At 33.8% G+C, this 21,314-nt stretch overlaps 1 pseudogene; it reads left to right on the top strand.

The window, feature by feature from the left end:
• Positions 1-11,671: 11,671 nt before the first annotated feature.
• LOC118609542 lies at positions 11,672-11,790 on the top strand (annotated as a pseudogene).
• The last annotated feature ends 9,524 nt before the right edge of the window (positions 11,791-21,314 follow it).

Here is a 21,314-nt window from a genome sequence, read left to right on the forward strand (position 1 = left end):
TCCTACCTCCAACCATTTTTGAACAGTGATTTTACAAACCTAATTTTACCAGTGTCAAAATCATACAACAAATTTGTGGAATACAACATGAAGGTGAAAAGGAATTTGAGAGATTAATTTTTGCAAAAGAGCAATAAGTAATAAATTGGTGCTTAAGGATGCAAACCTAGAAACCACTTCTTGTGTTTGAATATCATTCCATCAACCAGCTGGTAACCCAAAACAAGTCATTTATCTACTGAAATCTTAGTTTCTTCATGTGTAATATGGAGATAAAATCGATAGTCTTATCCTAATGTTATTTTGAGAACTGAAGCCTGCCTAGAAATCTTAGTCTTCTTTGTGACCTAGAACAACAGAAAAGGGATGTGGGTAAGATCTAGAAGTCTGTTCCACAGCAAGTGATGCAGAGGTGCCTTTAAAGAGATGGAATGGATTTAACAGCCGTACAAAAAGGCAGTAGGGATCAGGTCCTCCAAGAGTTTTCCTTAAGAGAGGACAATTGCAACATTTGTTAGGCATTTATGCACGATGCACTCTACATCCTGCTAAGCAATGACTCAGTAGAATTGGAGGAGATGTAGATGTTCTGCAGTTCTTGGAATTATCAAGGCTCTGCTGATTATGAGGCTAAACCATCTGGCTACTATTTGTCTTATCTGCACACAACTGCTACCCCAAATCTTCAAGACCCTTTAACTAGAATTTAACAGAAGACAGGCAAGTGACAGGTTCAAAGAAAAAGAGACCCATGCCATATGGGGTTCAAAAGGTTTCATTCTTATGATTAGTATGAGCAGGAGGTGACACATCAGCTACTAAAAGACCTGATGGCATTGGGCCTCAAGAAAAACAGCTGCACACACACAGGAACTGTGAGGACAGACTAAAATTCCTAGAGAAATTTGTGAAAGTGATGGAAGTAGCAAGCAATACTTTAGTCTCCTAGGTTCTTCAGGCCCTGAAAGCCAAGCATTTTTGTGAAATTAATCTAGTATTGTCTTGAGCTTGCTAGAGATTAGTATTTAGCTTAATTAAACTCCAAGTTTTATGACCTTTATGTAGAAGCTTGGAGACAAAAGAAGCAGTCCTTGAATCTCACTCCCCTATAGCCCCCGCCCCCACTACACCCTGTGTGAGAAGGTAAACATTGGGAGATGAGGGTATCTTTACCTGTACTTTTTACTAGAGGCTGAGGATAGAAAGAATGGTTAAAGCAAAATCCATAGAGTGTAATTCCTCCACGAATTGGAGAAACATTAAATAGTGTGTAAAGAGTACTGGTATTTGTGGAAGAGTTGCACAAATATCTTCCCATCCATATATGATCGATTTAGGAATGATAACGGTAGCACAAGAACTATTATGATGGCGACCCATGTTCAATACCTATATTAGTTTGCCAGGACTCTTATAACAGAATGCCACAGACTGGGTAGCTTAAAAAATAGAAATTAATATTCTCAGAGTTCTGGAGGTTGGAAGTCTAAGATCAAGGTGCTGGCAGGTTTGTTACTTCTAAGACCTCTCCTTGTCTTGCAGCCACCTTTTCATTGTGTTCTCACATGGACTTTCCTCTGTGTGTGCATGTCCCCAGATACCTTTGCATTATCTAATAAGGACATCATTCATTTTGGATTAGGACCCCACTGTTATAACCTCATTTAAGTATAATTACCTCTTTAAAGGTTCTATCTCTAAATGTAGTCATATTCTAAATTACTAAAGATTAGGGCTTCAACATGTGAATTTTAGGGGACACAATTTAGTCTGTTATAATACCTGAAGAATATGCCACCTTGATATGGTGCACCTTCATTTTGTTTCGATGATAGAATAACTGAGGACTAAATCTACAGTGACCTTGATCTTTTAAATAAGAATGATAGCAGTTTTACAGAACTTTAAACACATAATGTGGATGTTCCTGAGACTGGTAACTTAGGAAAGTGTAAGGACCCAATTAACCATAATTGTATTTCTTAACGCTTTCTTAGCTCTCATCTTGCCATCTAAATCTTATTGCTAATATTTCTGGCTTTATTCTAGAAGTATTAAAGCATGTTTCTGGCCAACTCGAATTAAGAGTTATATATACACACACATACACACACACATATTTAATTATATGTATTTGAAATGAAACAGCAAAACTAAATGACACTAAGAGTAATTCTCACATTTTGCTGCTCGCTCTAAATTGTTCTAAGAAAGAGACACATTTACCAAGTCACAATGATAATAGATTGCATTTATTGAGCACTTACTTTGTGTAAGGGTTTTTTCAAGATCTTTACATGTATTGTTCTTACAATAACACTTTGCTTCAATTATATTATTATCCTCATTTTATGATGAGAAAATTCTGTAGGAGAGTTATTTTAAAACTTGCTCAAATGTAAAGAGCTAGCAAGAGGTAGGGTTGTAATTGCAATTTAATCAGTTTAATTAAGAGTCATCATGCACTGTTTGTGTCTCCTTTCTACTTACCGAAGGAGACATTTATATTATTCAAGTTATTCTCTTCAACAAAAAGAAGCAATAAAAGCAACTTGTCCTAAATATCTCTGAATGTTAAGTATCAGGCCTTCAAGAGACTGAAATTCTTAGGCTACAAATACATGAATAAAGCTTAACAATCACCGTTATGAATGCCTGAGATGAAATATGCTTTGAAAACTGGGGGAGGGGGGGAGGGGAAGTCAAAGATCTTAAACCAAACAAACGCTGAGGAAATATCTCTATAAAATACAAAGAACATTGGTATCTTTGTATTTCCCTCTAGACACCTTTTGTTCTATGATTATTACTTTAATATAAACAATGTTTTTCCCCAGCACGTTTGTAATGTCAATCGGTATGGCCTCTGCTACCAAAATTTCAGCAAAATTGATTTTGCCACTGCATTTTTTTTCTTTTTGTTAATTGGAATAGGAATAGTAGCACAGACTGATTCTATAATTAATGATTTAATATAAATTTATTAATGGTCTTCAATTTGTGATTAAAAAACAAAACAGCAAACCAAATGAAAAGATGTACAAGTCAGTATGGTAAAAGCATGCATGTACATGCACGCACACATGCACACACACACACACACACACACACACGCACACATGACTTTGTCCTCAAATCAGAATTTCCTGAGTTACTTTCTCTTCTGTACTTGGGTCGAATTCATGACCATTCATGACTGTGTTATGTTGGAAAGGAGACAATGAAATGCTGGTATGTGTGTTATTCTTATGGTGATGGAAGTCTTGTTTTTACAGTTTAAAATTTTTCAATACTAAAAGGCTCATTTTGTTAAATAATAGGTAGTACTTTTTTAATCTTTGTTTTCAGCAAAGTCATAGAGGAAAAAAAAAAACAAAACAAAACTAAACCGCACATGCTAGAATAGAAAAAAGAATAAGCCAAAGAGCACCCTTAGGAGCCATAAGTAGATGCAACAGCTAGAGCATTATCTTAGAACTAGGAAAGATTTCAAGCTCTTCTAAGTGTGTATCCATCAGTGATGTTTCCCATGGTTTTGATTTTTAGTGTGAATTTTTCCCAGTGATCCAGGTGAAAAACAAATTGAGTAATCTGGGTTGTCATGTACACAATGAACTGGCATAAGGACACAGGGATTGGTTTTTTAAAAAATGTTTATAGAAATCTTAAGTAAAATTATTTTGCATTGGCCATTAATACATTTCAGATCTGCGAACATTCTGTACAGTCTGTAGCATTACATTTCCCTCATGTGTGTAACAAGGTGACTGACTCCTGATTCCTGAGGCCTTTCTTGCTCTAACATCCATCCTTCAATCTTCTTAGAATGCAGATGTGCCATTCTTCGTGTGACTGTTTTGTGTAAATAATGATATGTTTAGCAGGAGAAGGGTAAATACAACCCACTGGTTATAAACAATGTAATAGTACTATAAATTAAGATTTATATATTTCCTTTTTATATATGGTCTTTATTAATCTTTTTTTTTTCCCATGACTAGCACCTCTCCCTTACTGTAAATTAAAAAGCTACCACTCTTTCCCTTGGGTAAATTATACATAACATACACTATAGAACATGGTGTGGATGTACTATAATCTACTCAGTCATCTACTTATTTATTGGCTTTTATCTTTACTTTTTTCCCTCTATTATGAATACTCTTTCATTGAATATATATATTTTTAAAATGTCTACGTGTATTTTTAATTATTTTGAGGACTCGAGACTTTACCCTACTTGCAAGCTGTTACAAGGCCAACATATTTATTTCCTGGCCCTTTGCAGAAAAACTGATAACTCTTGTTCTAGATCTCAAATTTACATCTAAACAGAGACTACTTTCCCCTTCTATTCTTAAAGTGAAATTCAAGATGAAATTGTACTTTTTAAGCTTCATATGACTTTTTATTTGGGGGAGGGACTCTTGTTATTTTTAGTTATCATTGACGAAAGCGAGCGCATATGAGTGTGTGTGTGTGTTTTGCTTTTGGTTTCTGGTTTTAGTTTTAGAGTTTCAGTTTTGGACCAGTGTGCTCCTCACTGGTCTCCATATGTTCTCTTTCTATTTTTTTTTTCTTATTTTCATTCAGTTCTCATTAAGAAGTTCACTTAGTGTGTATTGTGATTATTCTGTCTGATTATCATGTCTTTGGTTGTTCAGCCTCCTTTGGTGGGCTCTTATTTTTCTTTTGGGCTCCTGGAAATTCAGGTTTGTTTGCGAGAGCACATATCTCTGTGGGAACCCTGAAAGTACAAAGACAGTGGAGTGTGACTGTAGCCTGGTATTACAGGGCAGGCTGTGAGCACTCTGTTGAGGCTGAGGAGACCTTGCTGCTCTGCAGAATCTCTATATTCTCACAGTGGGAAAGCAGGAAAGACCAAGCGCACAAGCACAACAACCAAGTGCACTTTTTTTTTTTTTTTTTTTTAATGAGATGTTAGGGTGAAAGAATTAGTTACGTGTATTCCTTAGCTTCAGCCTGAGGAGCCAAAGGTCAGAGTATTTGTTGGACGCTCTGTCCTCTAGCCCATTTCCAGCACTGTAATGAAGATATTCATCCCAAGTTTTACCCATGCCTCAGATGCACCGAGCTGCACCAAGATCACAGCATTTGTTGTAAGATGAAAGAAAAGTACCATAGGGTTGGGATCAGAGGAAAATGGAAACAAGTTCAGGACATCACATCCTAAAATCCATACACATGTCAAAAGCTTTTAAGTACATTGTTTCAATTTAATCTCTTCAACATTATTTTAGAAAGAAATATCAGGGTTTATATATCAAATACAAAGAAGTCAAGGGTATAAAATCTATTACTTCCCCTAGATGTTAATGATAATATAAATAATACAAGCCACCGAAAAGCATTTTTTATTATATTAACTCCTGACCAAGAGAGATCATTTAGGTTCATGTGTTCCTCTACTTCCATAAAAATACCAATGTTCATTTTCAGAAATTTGTTTATTATTTTATTTGTTTTTTTTTCTATAACTGAAGAGCTTGTTTACACATCACATCAATTAATATATTGGTTTCATCCTGTATAAGAAAAAATATGAGGAATTACATTTTGACATAAAGAATGCAATATGCCAAAATGGAAATAATTTATTTTATTGATCTAAATCCTTAATTAAGAAAATCAGTTTAGCAAGCTCTACTGCTAGGAATAGAATTATTTCCAACTTATTCTATTTCCAAGCAACATTTTTATCCAGAGAAGACAAAATATGTCTTCTACACTAAAGAGAGAATACAGTGGAAGAAAATGTCACAATTCTCTTTAAGATCACCTCCTCCCCTCTGCTATCTGTACGACATACATTTTCATTTTTTGGAAGCAGACTTTTAAGCTCTAATAACAGGTGCATCGAAATGTAAGCCTGAAATATTACAAGGGCCTTTATATGCATTAGATTCATTTTAGGACAAATGCCTAAAGTTGGAGAGAGAGAGAAAAAAAAAAACATGTAATAGATTTGTCATTTTTATGCTCTAGTTCAAAGCTATATGATTTTCTCTATCAGTATCAATTATCTTTAAAATGCTGTCAAAAATGTTCTCTTTTCCTTCCTATGGATTCAGAAAATAGAAATAAGAAATGTGATTTTTTAAGGTACATAAGTTATCAAAGCAGAAATGCCTTTGAATTAGATATCCTTTCGTACTATAATGAATTTGAAATTCCTAGTAGAATTTTCTAAGGAGCGTTTAGCAATACTGAGTTACAGAATGTAAAAGACTGGGTATCAGTGAGACTTTTCTCTAGACTACACTTCATACTGCAACCTGACCATTAACGGAGAGGGGGGCAGTCCAGTGTCTGATTACACAGTGAAGAAGAATGTCCCTCTCTACAGTAAGTGAGCACCCCTAGTGTTTGTTATCTTTTTATACTTATCAAAAGGGCATCTTTTCTTGGACAGAGTTGCAGGCAGGGACTGGATAGATGCTCAGAATCATAGAAGTAGTAACTGTATACTTCAAATAATTTTATGAAAAGTATGTATATGTCCAAAGTATCAACTCCTTGGAAAATGAGTCTTCATAGAGGGATGTTACAGAAGGTACAGAAGGGATAGAGAGGACTCTCCAACCTCTAATGTCTGGAAAACACATTTCCCAATGCAGAAAGGATCATGCTGTGGAATGATTTTGACCCAGTATTCTTGTCACATATTGTTCCCAAAATGATTTAAGATATCTTACAAGGATGCATAAAGTGAAAAGGTAAGATTGCCACTTAAGAAAAAAGGAACAAAGTGGAATAAAAATATATATATATATCATAGTAATCCACAAGTCTTCTGTAGATAAACCACAAAAAATAGATCTGACTTAAAAAGTTTGTAAGTTATAAAATTTACAATGATCATGAGATACAAACAAAACCATTACTAAGAAGAAATACACAGTACTTCCTGCTTAAATCAGACGGCAGTTTCTCCTGGGGGTCCTCAGGAAAAGGACGCAGAGACACAAATGAATCAGATATACCCAGAATGTCACATTCTGCTCTGAAGAGCTGAGAATTTTTTTACAAAACCTTAAACCTTTTGAGATAAAGCACTGTTATGTAATTCACCTCTTTATAAAACAAAATTCTACAGATTATCTTCTTGGATAGGAAAATATCTTTATCTGTAGTTAAAATATGTAGCTGTATAGTTGAAAGAACCAACTTTTAAAATTGTCATATTTAAAAAGCAAGGGTTACCTATAATAAGATTTGATGCTTTTAAATTACATACTCAGAATTTTTTCTCTTAGGAATTCACCTTTAAATTTAACCTCTTTGTGGCCAAGATATCTCTTTGGTATCAAGTCTATAGGTATACTTCCTTAATATCTCCTTTGTACCTCCCAAATTCTTCCCTCTTCCACATAGCTGCTACTACTGCCATTAAGGTTCCCATCATCTCTCCTGTGGATCATTCCTCCAACTGCTTTCTACTTTTGCCCTGCCTTGTTTCTCCTCAAGCCAGTCTTCTTTTCACTTCCATATTGATTTTTCTATGTTGCAAATATGTTTGTTCATCCTCTGTCAGTATCTTTCAATATTTTCTATAATGATTTACTTAATACTTTATAATATGTCTTTACTTTTTTTCCCAGCCATCCGGAACCACATGTATTTCCCAAATCTTGGCATTCTTTTTTTGTACATTCTCTATTTGCATATCATATGGTGACCATTTTAACTGTTTTTCTTCACTTTGATTTTAATATGATTGTCATCTTTTCTGGAATCAATTCCTTGATGCCAACAATATGGGTTGGCTTACTTTCAGGTATGCTCTCTCAATCCCTTTTGTTTTTCATCTCTATTCTAATCCTTATTGCTATTCAAGCACCTTTCCTATGAGACTTCTAAGGATAGCAGACATATATTTTTATTGCTCTAATTCAGCTTCTAATAGACATACTTGTACTTGCTAAAAATAAAAGCAAATTTGATATAGACAGTTCTATGTATGAGGTAGCCTGTGTTGTAAGGCTTAACACATGTATTCACATTTAATTCTCACAATAAGTGTATGAGGTCGATAGTAATGTTATCTCTAGTTTACAGGTAATGGAAGATTAGAACTTAACTACTCAAAAGCTATCTAACTAGTGCACCTAGTACAGAAGAACTAGAACAAAAAGCAAATGCAAACCAACGTCACGAATTTAAAATATTAAATTTCTATAATAAAAATATATTCAGAGTCAAGAACTAAAATCTGAAAGTGGAATATTTTTTAACAATTTTAGCAGAAAATATTATACACTTGAATTAGTAAAGGATCTGTACAAATCTGTCCAAGCAAGATGAAATTTAACAATAGAAAAAAAAAACTCAAAAATGTCCAAGGCAGATAATAATGATATAAATAAATTCCTGTCAATAATTTGTAGCTAACTTTTATTTAATACAGGCTGTTCTCACTTTCCACGAAAGTGCCACATGATAAAAATGACTGTTTAATTCATGCATAGTAATCAAAATCAATGGGAAAGATTGCAATTATTCTACGATCTTTATTTTATCAAACATTAAAAACACTGTAGGTTGTAAATATACAGTAAAATAAAATTAATGAAATTAACATTTATTTAGTACATTGCAGTTTAAAACATTGAAACCTTGAGAATCAGGTTGATTCTTATTTATTTTAAACTTATGAGGAGCACTTTCAACATCGCTTGCCTGCTACCTCATGTTATTTAATTGATGATAAAGAGTGAGTATCTTCTCTGTGTGCTGACAATTGTCATTCACTTTTCAAAGTTGAGATCAGCTTGCAACATTGTATCTCTTTGGTGTTTAATGTTGTGAAATACCTGTGAGAGGCATTTAAATTCCTTTAACCTGAAGTTTTTTGCCAGCATTACTCCTCCTTGGACATCTTCATCTTTTTTGTCACAATCATTTTACTCATATATATTAATAACTATTTCCATCAATTCCATTTATCTTATGCTTCTAATTTCACTTAGCGTTATTGCTTTTCACTTATTTGCTTCACTTGTATCTTTGTTGTCTCATTCCCTCTTTCAATTATCCATTTTTACAAAATGTCACATTGGTTTATTCCTGTGAGACAAGGAGGAGGCCCAGCTACATGCTTTGCTGCCTGTGTGAACTATGTGAACCGATATACAGTGATCAATCACTAACAGACTTGGAAAGAAGTGATGTGAATGGCCATTAATTATGACATACATCTCTTGTTTCTATAGTCGTTTGTGTATTGGAGAGTGAGCAGTGAATATTGTACTTAACACAAGTACTCCCTTTTAATATAGCATGCTAACTGATATTTGAACTTTTTTTTTGAGAGATGATGTTAATTAGCTAAATCATGGTAAATGAAAATACCACATATCAGAACCATGCAAAATGAGAACTCTTATACTTACTGTACCACACCTCCTTATTCCCATACACCAGATCTTCTTGCAATAATCATAAGCAGGCACTATTACAGTCCTAACTGTACAGGTGAAGAAACTGCAGCACAAAACTGTTAAGTAATTCATTCAAGGTCATAACATTATCAGTAATTAGGATTCAAACCCAGGATTTTTCTTTTGAAGGCTGTGCTCTTAGAACCCTCTTTTACCACTAATACTCTGAATGAATGAATGAATGAAATTCTGATTTACCGGATATATGAGGTTTCCTGTTCTTTGTAGTTTTTCATTAGAGTAATATTAAATCTTCTGTGAAGAAATGAATTAGCTTAGGACCTCATTAACTCATATCATTAGCTACAAATAAATAAATACATAAATGTTCTCTTTTCAGAATAGATAAAATATTAAAAAAATACTATAGAAAAAGTGTAAAGATTAGTAATGTGACTTGGATTTTAATATAGTTCCATTCACTTCAACTTGATGTGAAATCTTTCTACCTGTATATAAACCGAATTGTCTTGTTTTTTTGTTGTTGTTGTTTTGTTTTGTTTTTTTATTTTTGGTTTGCTTATTTCGTGAGTTTGTGGAAAGCTGTGATAATAGCAAAGAAATGAAGAATCCTTTTGCAGTTCTCATGAAACTATAAGCCTCTTTCTCAGATAAATACATACACACACAATATTTTATTTATCACTTAAATGGATGCATTAACTCTGAAGTCTGTCCACAGAATTCCTGTGAGATTTAGGGCCTATGACTCAGTTTTGTAACATGTCAAAGCTTCATTTCTTTTTATGCTATGTCACTTAGTGAATCTAGACTGACATACTGTGATGCCATCATCTCAACAAGAGACTTCGGCCTTCACTGTGGTAGAGAATAGAGCATGGGTTATATTATATGCCAGCCCTAAAGCTTCCTTTGGAAGTGAGACCAGCTCTTCCACTGGTAGGGAGTTTGAAAACCAGCATTTTACACATTCCCATATTTCTTTTGTCTACTTCTTTCAATCTACAATACGTCCTGTCTTTGATCATCTTCACCCAGGTGTGTATATAGTAGTATATTTCCATTCCACCAATAAGTGCCTGTATTGAATGTTGTCCATGAATCTAACTAGTATTTATTGGGTGCAAAAGATGCAAACCATGTGTTCACAGTGTTGATAATACACCAATGAACAATTTATAAAAGGCTCTGTTCTCAAGAACCTTGTAAACCGATGGGGACATAGAGATAATAAACAAGTAAAAATCGATTAAATAATTTAGTATATCGGTATGTTCATAAAAATAAATTTAAAAGTAATATAGATTGGTTGTTTAGTAGCAGACCCTATTTAACACTTTTTGGGAGAAAAAAAATCTCTATAGTCATATTTGAGTTGAGACCATATCTTCAAGAATGTGGAGAAGAAATATACCAGACAGATAGAACAGCAGGTAAAAAAGACCCTGAGGTGAAGCAAGCTTATTTGTGTGTTAAGGAAAACCTACAGCCATATCCTGAGGGATTTTGAAAAAAAAAAAAAGTTGAATAATTAAGCTTAGTGAGTGGTTTATGAGATAAAGTTGAAAGTTATACAAGACATTTGAAATAATTGAATTGATATAGTAATATTATATTTTATAAACATCACTCTAACTGAAGATTTTTTAAAGAACACTTGATATAGCACTATCATGAAGGCTATTTTTGTAGTTTAAATAAAAATCGACAGGAGCCTCTGTTAAGATGAAGGCAGTGATGATGCAGGAGTACTGAGAAGCTCAGAGACTGATTTTGCGTAGGCCGATCTGATTTGCAGTAGGAAAAATAAAAAGCTTAGTTCAAGTTACTGAAGATTATTGACTTTAAATGTTTATAAACCATAATCACTGAAATAGTATTCTTTAACTTTTTAGAATTTGTTTTTTCAGGTAAACTGTATGTATGAATCTAAAACATATTCAATATAGATTGGGTTCCTACAATCTTTGCTGAGATATATCCTTTCTAGGATTTAAAAAAATATTTTATAGTATGCTTTTATTTTTTTCATGTATTCAACATTTTTATCAAATATTAAATATTATAGTGTTCTATTTGGAAATAATTACTTTATCTATGATTTTAGAGAACATTTTTTACTTTTGAAAGTAAAATACTTTCTGAGTATCCAGTAACTCATATTATTCTCATATAGCATCTTTTACTGATTTGTTCTATACAGTATCTAATTTTATAATCTTCATTTCTTCTTACTTAAAAGTCTTCTAGTCTATAGCTATGCCACCCTGAACAAGCCCGATCCCATCTGATCTTGGAAGCTAAGCAGGGTCGGGCCTGGTTAGTACTTGGATGGGAGACCACCGAGAAAGACCAGGTGCTATAAGTGTAAAAAATAAAAAAATAAAGAATTATAGGCTGACAAGGTCCTTGAAATCTGTGAGGTCAACCAAGTGTCTTCTCACTTAAAAATATATATATTGTGCATATTTGGATATGGTGATTTTAGAAACACTTTAAATATCTCGAAGTATTTATTGTTTGTCATTTTGGCAAATCATAAACATGCCATTAATAATTTCCCCAAAATTGTATCAGTACACAGAAGCAAACTTATCCTCACCTTCTGTAAACTAAATCAGTGGCTCAGGCCAGATACATTTGCGTAATAGTTTAGTTCAGTAAATCTGACTGGAGATTCTGACAGACGCTGTGCCAGTTGCGATGGGAGCCTCCCTACACAGTCAGTGCCACTTATTAAAATTTAATTTACATCATTAATATAGGAATGACCCTTATTTTATTTCTTAATAGCATGTTAATAGTCGACAGGTAGATCAACCTTATAGGATTTTTTCAAATGCCATTTGTCATGCTCCTACCATTGCTTATGAGTTTCAGTAATTTTTCTTGACTCATACCAGTTGCTAAGTAACATGGAAAAGTACAGCTGCAGCTTCACTTCCTTCAAACTGCTGCTCCTAAATATGAATAAAACCATAGACATTCTATTTTTGTGTTCAGAACTCACTGCTTTCAAAGCTTCTGTGTCAAATTCTCTGAAGCATAATGGAGAAGGCAGTAAAATTATAAGCCAAATAAGACTTCTGAAAAATATTTGCTTCATTTTTTTCTCCAGATGCAATAGGATTATTTCTCTTCTACCTCTGAGCTTGCATTAGATTCCTAAAATGGACAAATTGAACTAAGAACTAAGAGTACTCATTGCTTGACCTTGGACAAATTATTAATTTTTCAAGTGTCTTTCTTAATCTCTAACATATGAAGCCATTAAATTCAATGACTTTCTTCTTCTTGCAACTGATGATTCTATGAAATAGTCCTGCATAATATCACTAAACTACCAAATGGCATTATTTATAAATAAATTTTATAAATTTTTCATTATTATTATTTGAGTTTTATCTCTATTTGGCTTACCCAGGATAGAAACTAAAGATATTTAAAAGAGAATTCTACTTCTTCACACTGTATAGTTCTTTGCACTCTCTATGGATAAGTAAAAGTACTCACATAAAGATAATGTGAAGTAATGACCCTTTGACACTGTTCTAAGTCATTTCCCTCATCAAAATTCACATTAAGTCTGTGCTTGAGCTCAGCTCACATTTGGGAATGAAGCAGGCTTGTATGGTACTTTGACTTCTATCGCTCTCAATTCCAAGTTACTAATTGCCTTAGTAAGATCTCTCTTGGTGGGAAGAATTCCTGCAGAGTATGTTGAGTTTTTCAAACATAATAAGTATTGTATCATCCATTAAAACTATGGGTGCTTGTCTGTCTTACTCGCTAGTCTGTGCCCTCCTGCTGAGGGAATGTTTTGTGTGTTTCACCTTTGTATTTCCAGGACCTAGCATAGTTCCTGTCATATTATAGTTATTAAGTATTTTCTTTTAACCAGCAAAAATAAAAGTACTTTAGAATACCTCATATGTCCTTTGGCTAGTGGGGATATAGTTAGCAAATTATTTCTTTCAGAGCATAATTTTATGGAAGATATATCCCAGGTTCTATATTCTCAGAAACAATGGCATATCTTCACTCTTATTATAAGGGAAAGTGAAAATCCAAAACAAATTATCACAATTATTTGAGATTTCTTATTTCTATTTCTACCATTCTTTGTAGCAGGTATATGGCCTCAGGGGCTATTGGGAGCAGAGCTGCCTTTTACCTCAAAAGGATTGTGTATAAATGGTGATATTTATAACATACATTTTAGAATAAAGATGATATATTATAAGAATACTTTAATTTATAGTTAAATGGAATGTCTAATGGCACCTTCTTTTAAAGTAACAGTATATTATATTTGTACATAATACATACATTGTTACATGTATATATTATATCATATATGCATTATTTTATAGGCTGGCCCATGTGTATAAAATAACCTTAAAAATCATCTGTAGGACTAAAGAAAATAACTAGCATCATACAGAATTTAAACAATTTGGATTTTTAAAATGATAGCAAGAAAAAAACAACTTCATTTCTGCCTTAAATTTATTACATACAATTTTGAGGGGGAAATGAAATATTTTACAAGAAAAAAAATAAAGACGATCGCCTTTCTCAGTGTACCACTTAGGCTCAATTCTCAAAAATATAAACCAAAATCTGGAGATCTGAATAAATTTTTTCTTATGTTCTTGCTTGCTGATGCAAATATATTATTATGTAAAATAGTAAAATGTAAATTTCTGAGTTGTTTATAATGTAAGAGTTCTCTATTCACTAACAATTTAATTAATTGAACATGCTCTCAAAATGTATTTACTCAGTATTAATTATGCCCCCATAAGAAAATGATTATTTTAAAATGCATTCATAATTTATCTAAAGTGTCATTATATATATGAAAACATTATGTTTATCTTTTCACAATTAAAGACATTTACTATTTTCTCAAATACAAGCATAATACTGAGAGAAATAATAAATGGAGCCACTTTAAAATGGAGTCAGAGCTGCCTTGCCCATCTTACTTCTCAAACCTGTAGAAAGTTAAAACTGAAAACATAACCTTTGGAGTGGGCCTAAAGTGTATTGTATCCCAAACAACTGTCTGGAAACATACCAATAAAGTAGACATGGCTACCTACCGAAAAATTTTAGATTACTCTTTTGAATTAGCATTATTATGTTAGCTTTTCTACATTTTCTATTCATTGTTCCCCACTCCACCCCCTTTTTCTCATAAATAACCCTTGTCTTCATCTCCTAATCAGAACAGTTTGGGGTCTCTGTCTAAATCAATGCTCTGAGTAGCTATTCTTCTGGGTCTCAAATAAATGTTTGTTGCCTCTCACTTCGGCTTTCAGTTTTAGGTAACCGATACCATAGAAGAATTTGTGTGAAACTTATTATACAATAGACTTGATTCCAACCATGATTTTATGGTCTAATTTTGAAAGAATTTTTATGATGTGGAGGCCAAATTACATTAATTGGAAGGGAGGAAAAAAGAAAGGATAGGGAATGAAAGAAGGAAAGAAGAAGAGAGGAACATAACAGATAAAGGGGAAAAAAGGAAAAAGAGAAATGGGAGATTTATTTTTTTGCTTTGTTTGTTGTTTTTAGTATCCAAAATGTGAATGAAGCAAACTAAATATATTATCTTGGACACAGCATTTAAAATGCTTGTTGTCACTAAGCCTTAGTCTCTTGATGAGCTCAAGAAGATGACACATTTAGTAGTATGCTGGCAAGGTTAATCTCAAATCTTACACCAATATTCTTTTTACCCATATTCCAGCTGCTTTTTCAGTAGGACCACCAAGAGCAGCTTTGTACAGTAACCTAATTTAGACTTGTTCCTGTGTCTCAGTCAGCTAGAACATCAGCTGACAGATGACAGTTCAGGATGGCAAATTGGATGTTCTTCATCCAATTCCAGTGTTAAAGGGGGTTCCCCGTACACCAGCAAGCAACTCAATTCTGACACTGTCTACCTAGAGATAGCATTAAATTCCGTAGGTTAAAAGCCCAATTCTACAGGACTGCCCTCCCCCACCCCTATTTCAGACATCAATCCCAAGTTTAGGTTCTCACCTGTGCTTCTGACCCACTTGCTAGATTGGAAATTCCAAAGATACCCCTCCACTCCCTTCACCCCTGTCACACACACACCCTACCTTTGATCAATTTTCTAGAGCATCTCACAGAACTCAGGGAAATATTTTACTTATTAGATGGCCAGTTTATTGTAAAATGATATGACTCAGAAATAGCCAGAAGGAAGAGATGCATAGGGCAGGGTGTGGGGAGGGGTGCAGAGCTCCCAAGCCCTCTCCAGATGCCCTGCTGTCCCTGAATAGCCACACATTCATCCACCTGGAAACTCTCTGAACCACTTCCTTTTGTTTTTTATGGAGCCTTTATTGCATAGGCATGATTGATTAAATGACTGACCACCTGCCATTGATTCAACCTCCAGTCCCTTTCCCCTCCCTGGAGGTCAAGAAGTGGGACTGAAAATGCCAACCCTCTACTTACCTAGTTGGTTCCCATGGCAACAGCCTTCACCCTTAGGAAAGGCCCAAAAGTCACCTCATTAACATAACAAAAGACAACTTTTTGGCTCTTATCACTTAGGAAGTTCCAGGGGTTTTAGGAGCTGTGTGCCAGAAAAGGGGATGAAGACCAATATATACTTCTTATTATAAATCTAATGTTATTACAATATTTTGATATTACAGATGACCTCGACTAAGACAACTCAGCTCTGCTTTTCAAGGACTCTCTTCTTTAAGAAAACAAGACTGAACGTGTTTTCATGGTAAATGCAGAGGAGCAAGAAAACAAATAGGAAATGAGCAAGGACTTTTCATTCCTCTGATTACATCCAATTGGCTAATATCCTATTTCCCAAACCAAGTCACATGGTTGATACCAGAGCAAGAGAGGGAGTGTGCTACAAGTTTGTAAGAATGCAGCTACACAAAAGGCATTAACTGGCCCCATCGATCTCCCACACCCCATCAGAATATGGAGGGAGGGCTGCTTCTACTGGAAAAAAATCTCAGTAGAATTTGGGGGTTCGACATACTCATAAATATTAGAATTCACCCAAATGTCTTTTTTTCAGTTCTTTGACTTCATGTCTTTTCTAAACACTGCTGTATATTTGACATACAGGACCTGGAAATGTTCTGAATTCAATTTTCATTTTATACTAGCCCACCTAAAATCAAAAACTGAGTTTGTTCAGAAAATTTGTCTTGAACCTAAAGAAAATGAAGGATTCATTAAAGGTATAACTAGAGGTTTATTTTTTGGTTCTCAAACCTTTTCTTGACTTGGGAATTTAAAGTTCTCAGTAGAGAACTCAGTAGAGAACTTTAAATCTCCCCACACAGAGGACTCCATCAAACTATGTGCACCAAGACTTGACTGAATTCTAGGAAAGCTTTTAGGGCAGACTAAGGTTTGTCCCTGGGATGACCCAGCTCTTCTTAAGTTTCTGCCAGGGAAAGATCAAAGCTGACAAAATAATTTACTGTTTATTCTAGTCATAACCTGAATAAAGGCCCCTGGTCTCCCTTTTCTTAGAGCATTTACTTTAGAAAGCTCGCAATTGTAAATTTTTTCTCTATCCCTTGGAGATGTATATGTATCATCACAACCCAGGAATATCTTTTTCAAGGATTCGGGAGCCATTCCTTTGAAATGTGATCTTCAAGAAGGGATAAGGTCCCCTTCTCTGTGGCAGAATAGGAGCCTACGCACTGTTTAGCAGACAGAGGGCTTAATGATATTTGTTTTAGTCAGCTCAGGCTGCTGTAATGAAGGAGCATAGATGTGGCTTATATACAACAGAAATTTATTCTCACGGTTTTAGAGGCTGAAAAGTGCATGACTAAGGCACTGGCAGATTCAATGGCATCTATCGAGAGTCATCTTCCTGGTTTCCAGATGGCAGTTTTTCCTCCCCCCAGACTGAAACTTGAAATCCATGTGTTAGCTACCTATTTGCTCTGGATTCTTATGGATTACTATTTTTAACTTCCAGCCAGAACCAAGGTTGAGACAATTTCGCTATTGAACACTACCACTAATGGGTTTTTTTTATCTGTTTCACTCTTTCCATCTAACTTATTCTAAGTCCTCTATTCAGTATGATTTTCAATGAGGTGTTCTACCTTGTTTGGCTTCAAAGATTTTCTTCTATTATCCATCCATGAACCAAAGCTCTAAGTAAAGATAGTGCATAGATCACCAGAGAACACCCAGTGTCTGCAATTCTCATTTACTTCCCAATGCTCTTAGTCACACTTTTTCTGACTTTGGAAATTATTTCCCTTATTTTCTTCTAATCTCTTTAATTTTAATATTTTACTTTACCACTATTAATACTTTATAGCGATAATCCTTCAATAGTTCTAGTTCATAGAAAAGCCACAAGTAGAAGTTTTTTGGTTCATGTTTATGTAATGTTTGCACTAGTTACTCTATTAACCCTCTCTATTTACAAATTCAAATCCTTAAATTCTTTGAAAATGTCTTATGTTATTTCCTTGAAAATTTTCTTCATTCATTTTGCTCTTTTTCTGAGACTCCTAGTATTGAGATATTGCATCTCTAGATTTATTCTCTAATTTATATAAACTACCTCTTCTAATTTTTTTTGTTTCATCAACTCTACATTCTAGTAATTTTATTGCTTTTCAAAATTTATATCATAATTTTTAAGAGCTTCATTTTATTCTTCACATGTTGCTTTTTGGAGTTAGTATTCAGTGATTCGTGTAATCTTGTGTAATCTTATGTTTATTGGGAATGAATATATATATGTATGTATATATATATATATATATATATATATATATATATATACATAAATTATTTGGGGCCTCTGTTGTTGGTTTTCCTTTGGGAAAGATTAGAATTTTATTCTAAGAGCCTCAGGCTGGACGGTATAAGATCCATCAACTGACTTTACTGATGCACTAGATTACTCCCGACTGGCACAATCTTCGTGTTTTTTTTTTTCTTGTCAGATTCCCCAGTGTAATGTGTTATAATCGTCTTCCGGGAAACGATAAGCATTGCTGCCAGAATTCTGGGACTTAAGTGTAAGAAGGCCTCTCGATCAGAGAAACATAATTTACATTGTAGTAAAAATGATCCCAACATGTAAGTATTTTATACAAATTTTTATTTCGAACTCATATTATTTGTTTGTTTGTTTGTTTGTCTTTTTATGGGTCAGCCTCATCTCCTTCACTCCAGGGCCCAAACAATGGATCAGCTTATCTGTGGCAATGTTATTAAATCTACTAATCAGAAGTTAAACATCTCATTTTTCCTTTACATTTCATAGGCCCAATCAAAGAATATAAGTAAGACTGTGTTGATAGCCAAAAAAGAATGATCATTCCCCAGGAAGAGGCAATACATTTATGTGAAAAATGAAACAAGCTATCGTGGAAAAGGACTGGTGATCTTACTTCCCTCTGTTTGTAGATTTTAATTATCTCATCTTTTACCCTTACTCTTTCTATTTTCCATGTGTAGAATCATTTTTATTTACCTTCTGGAGAAAACTAATCCTTCTTCTGCCCGGATTGTGTTGGGACAGTTTCCCAGCTGCTCACCGTATGGATTGTGACTCATGCCCATATGCTCTGTGACGTTCTTAGACTCACCTTCAAGACCACTCGAAGTACCAGGAACTGTTATTTTCTGAGTTTAAATATTAAAAAAAGCAATGAAAATGAGAAATTAAAATATATACTAGTTAATTCATCAGGTCTTGTTTCTTATTAAATATAATTTATGTATGCATATATAATTTTATGGCATAACAACTATGAAACACACAACATAAATATGGAAAATATGTCTAGAAAATCAAAAATAGGAGAAACAAAGAGAGAACACAGTCGATGAAAATAACCGAGTAGCTTATTCTTTCTCCCACTTGCATTGAAAAGTGCTTTAAGTTTCAGAAATTAAAAAAAAAAAAAAAAAAATTGTCATGTGCCAAGGTGAAGTAAGATTGTTTATATCAATAAAAACTAATGTAAAACTGATGATTGTCTTGAATATTGTAAACTGTTTAGCTTAAATTGAAGTAAAGGTGAAGAAACTGGTTTTCAATTTTTATGTAAAGGGGAAGAAACAGAGAGAGCAGGGAATGCCCCTAAAGAAGTCCATTTATAGCTTTGGGAAAAGGGTAGAGGGAGCTACATGTTGCTGAAGAGGCTTAGTATAGGGTATATGGGTTTCTTCCTTAGCATTCCCCAGGAAGCATCTTTACAGCTCAATTTTAGCAAAGTTTTGGAATCTAATAAAGTCTGAATCCCACCCAGTATCGCCACTAACTAGTCACAGAACATTGAAAAATTTGCTTAACTTCGCTAAGATTTAATTTTTATCATCAGAAAACAAGACTGATTATGCCAATATCTTAGGACATATGTGACTATTAAATGCTATTAATTCTGTATCTTTTGTATTTTCCATTATTAGTTCTTGGCACATAATTAGAACCTAATAAATTGAAGGTTTTATGGTGGTATCTGAACATATTAAGTCAGTTATGTTTTAAATATATTATTAAATCAAAAACAATATAATGAGAAATTTTGAATCATTCAATATGAAAAAAAAGTATGCTTATCTAAAATATAGAAGAGAAAAGACTGAGATAGCAAAACTTATTATATAACTCTTATTCTTTGCTTCCCACTTCCGTTGGGCTTTCCATTTGCTAATATTTCTCAGGGATAAAGATAGAACTGGAGAAAGCACAGTGTGATGGTGCTAACATCTATCTCAGCCAGCTCGAGCTGCCATAACAAAATATAATGGACCGGGTGGCTTAAACAGTAGACATTTATTTTCTCAGTTCTGGAGGCTGGAAGTCTGAGATGAGGGTACACGCATGGATATTTTCTGGCAAGAGCCCTCTTACCAGATTGTACATGGCCACCTTCTAATCATGTTCTCACCTGACACAGAAACAAGAGAAAACGAGATATTGAGAGAGAGAGAGAGAGAGTGAGCACAAGCTAGCTGTCTGCTATGTTAACCTTGTGTGTCTAGGACCCCACCCTTATGACCTGCTTACCTCCCAAAGGCTCCACCTCAAAAAACATCTGTGGGTGTTGGGGCTTCAATGTATGAATGTGTCAGGGGATACAAACATTCAGTCTGTAATAGCATCTCAAATGTTTCTCTTCCTGTCTAGTGATGATGTCAATTTCTACAACTATTCAAAGAAAGTCTCAAGATAGAGCAAATTTAGTTGTTATGGGCTCATATATACTATTTTTTTAAATCTAGGCTTTGACATGATATCTCATTCTTTTAGGAATTTTTAATAGTGTTTTCATGAGAACCAATTTCTCAAGAGCTTTGCAAAGAAGAAATAGAAGCCTATAATTAAACAATTATTACTTTAGTAGTGTGAAATTTAAATTTTATTTTTACCAATGATATATTCATTATAGTTTTCTAATTTGAAGACCAACATGAAAATAGAAATAAGGAAATTTAAAAATATCCAAAAAGTATCTTACATGTTCCCACAGAACAACAGCATTTTTTTTTCACTGTAGAAGAGGATCTTTTGTTTCATTTATTAAGAACACAAAAATATTTTTTTATGTATACACAGGTGTGATATGTATGAAGCCACTTTAGATCAAGAAAACATTGTATCTGTAATTAATTTGTCTAATAAATAATTATATTTTCATAGGATTATATGTTCAATATATACTTTTGAGGTTAAAGTCTTTTTTTTTTCAGCTAAAATACTTAAACTAAATTGATTGACTCCCTAAGTGCAAGTTATATTCTTGTTTAAACATTCTTTAAGATACTTTTACTAATTTTAAAATTTAATAAGGAATAAGTACACACAGGCAATTCTTTTTA

Source organism: Rousettus aegyptiacus, unplaced genomic scaffold (assembly GCF_014176215.1).
Source record: "Rousettus aegyptiacus isolate mRouAeg1 unplaced genomic scaffold, mRouAeg1.p scaffold_m13_p_11, whole genome shotgun sequence".
Classification (NCBI taxonomy): domain Eukaryota; kingdom Metazoa; phylum Chordata; class Mammalia; order Chiroptera; family Pteropodidae; genus Rousettus; species Rousettus aegyptiacus.